Source organism: Miniopterus natalensis, chromosome X (assembly GCF_054644295.1).
Source record: "Miniopterus natalensis isolate mMinNat1 chromosome X, mMinNat1.hap1, whole genome shotgun sequence".
Taxonomy (NCBI): Eukaryota; Metazoa; Chordata; class Mammalia; order Chiroptera; family Miniopteridae; genus Miniopterus; species Miniopterus natalensis.
In genome coordinates this window covers 2986034-2988531 of record NC_142103.1, presented here as the reverse complement: position 1 = coordinate 2988531, position 2498 = coordinate 2986034, and the positions used below count along the sequence as shown (strand labels likewise).

The 2498-nt window shown below is 52.4% G+C and overlaps 1 pseudogene; it reads right to left on the bottom strand.

Annotated features, from left to right (window-relative positions):
* Window positions 1–876: 876 nt before the first annotated feature.
* LOC148090379 (heat shock transcription factor, X-linked member 3 pseudogene) lies at window positions 877–2179 on the bottom strand (annotated as a pseudogene).
* Window positions 2180–2498: the final 319 nt, after the last annotated feature.

The following is a 2498-nucleotide window of genomic DNA, read 5'->3' as shown; positions in this document are numbered from 1 at the left end:
ATTCCTAGAAGTGGGATCACTGGGTCAAATGTCTACGGCCATACCACACAGATCCTTACTTTGGTCCCTTGCTGCCCCTTTGAAGATGCGGTGCTTATAGAAACCACAGCCTCATCCCAACAGGTTTAAAAGAAAACAAGCCCCAAACTCCTGAGCAAGGTCCTGGGGGTACACTTGGAGGGGTCTGAGCAGTGCTCAGGGTGTTGCCACTTGCCAGCGATCGCTCCACAGCCATGTTTCTCCCCTTCCCAAAGCAAGGCCCGAATCTGCATGGAGTCCCGTCCCAGCCTCTCCAGCAGCAGGTCCCTCCAGACAGCGCCTTCCCCGTCCCTGTGAGCAATGTGTAATGGCCCCTCTTCTGAAGCAGGCTGCCTCCGTCCCATGCCACTTAGCAGATGGGGTGGCCCGAGTCTTAGGCAGGCCTCCCTGGAAGGCCCCTGGAACTTGGGCTAGAGATGCTCAGCTGCTGATCAGAAGCCTGGGGACATAGGGGGGCCTGTGAGGAAAGACCCTCCTGTTTCAAGATGCATGACTAATGTCAGGTCATTCCCCCAAGGTCAGGGCCCTGCAGTTCTGTCTCCTGACCGGCAGGCAAGGCTCAGGGGACCAGATCTTCCTGGGCTTGCCTCAGGACCCCCTAGCCAGGTCCTTGACAGAGTGTGTGAAACTGAAAGAGGACAGTGGGACAAAAGCCTGCCTGAGGCCAGGATTTCTAGTCTCGGGCTTATCTGATGAGGTGTGTGGCGTGGAAACAAAAGAACACGGACTCACAATTCTCATTGCTTTGTTTATTAACTACCATGTAGTTTTGCAGTTTTTTAAAACACACAATGGATTCGTGGTTACAAAGTGGCGATTGTCTTCCGACACTTGCGACTAGGGACCTGCATTGTCCTTAAGCTGCTCACAGAGTGAGCAATAGCAATGTACGGAGACTTCCTGCTCTTCCTCAGGTAACGGGGGTAGAGACACCAGTGACAAGCTAGCTATGAGGGTGGAATAGCAGATGTCGTACAAAGACGTCACCGGACCACGTCGTGGGTAAATTGGGGACCTGGGGGGCAGAGCCTCCATGCCGTCGGTTCCGGCAGTAGCCGTGGGCACAAGCATGTCATGCCCAGATGTACCCTCCCCACTTGGGCCGCCTGCCTCACTTGGACATTCTATAGCCATGGCACTGCTGGTGGGCTGCAGATGCAAGTGCTCGGATAACTGGGTAGCACTGTGTTCCCAAGAATTTGGGGGTTTCCTCTGGGCTTTTTCCTCGGCTTCTTTGGTACCCCTTTTCTGCTGAAGCCTCAGGGAGTACCTTGTCGGGGTCTGCCTCTTGGGTCTCTTTGGAGGTGTTCCACCGCTCCCAGGCCAGCTGCGAGTCATCTGGGTTCCTTGTGTATTGATGTTCTGGACCAGCCAAGGCCGGTCCCTCTGGAAGTTCCCGTTTCTGTAGATCTGAAACAAAATTAATTATTTTAGTCCTTTGGGTTGAAAATACATCTATTTGACATTAACTGGCCTCTCAGACTCTTTAGTGATCCCTGCAGGTTATCTCTAAGGGGCTTATAGTTTCATATGAAAATCTATACGTTCTCGTCTTTCTGTAAGTACTGTCTCAAGTGAAAAAGAGTTATGCCCTGAAATGAAACCCTTTCAGCATATCATTGTTCTTGGTCTACTGGGAAGATGGTCGAGTAACAGAGAACACGAGAAACACGAGGACGTTCTACTTTACCATCACGTTACTTCCCGGATAGGAAACTGAAGAGTCGCCTGGGCGCACTTTGCTGAATCCGTGTAGGTTCAGTAGGCGGGTGAAGCTTTTCAGGCTGTCTGATTCAAAGATTTTCTCGTTGCCCCTTCGGCACAGAACTTCCCTCTGAAAGAGGTCTTTCTGGATGATCACGGTGTCTCCGTCATCATTCCAGCGCACCGACGTGAAGCAATCCTCCTCCACTATTCTCCAAAGCTTTCTTGGGAAGGACAGTCCCAGAAGAACGTTTCCTTCCACGTTGGTGGCGCCTTGGTCTGGTGGTTGCGGGTTGTCTTGAAGACTTGGATCGTGGCTTGCGGCTCTGTCCCCATGGGAGACCAAGGTCTCCCAAGCCTCCCCGGGACCCACCTGCCCATCGTCTGATGGGGCCGGGCTGGCTTTGCCCATCTCATTAGTACTCTGACTAGCCATGGAGCTGCTCTACATCAAAAAGCATTTGCTACCAGGGATCCTATCACTGATCACTGGGGTCAGAAATGCCTTTGGTCACAGCAGGGATGCCCCAAATGTACTGTCCTGAAAATTCTAGAGTGTCGGTCGAGGGGCAAGCGGCTGCTTGTCACAGTGGTCATGTGATGTCACAAAGCTGGTTCTCAACTGCTCTGGGGTGTGGGGCCTGGCCAAGTGTGGGGGAGTAGATGTGTGTAGGGCCCCCAGTTTCTCTCTTTTCAGAAAGTACAGAAAAATAAAGCTCATGTTACAAGAAAGGGTGCTTATCTGCTGCCAGGCA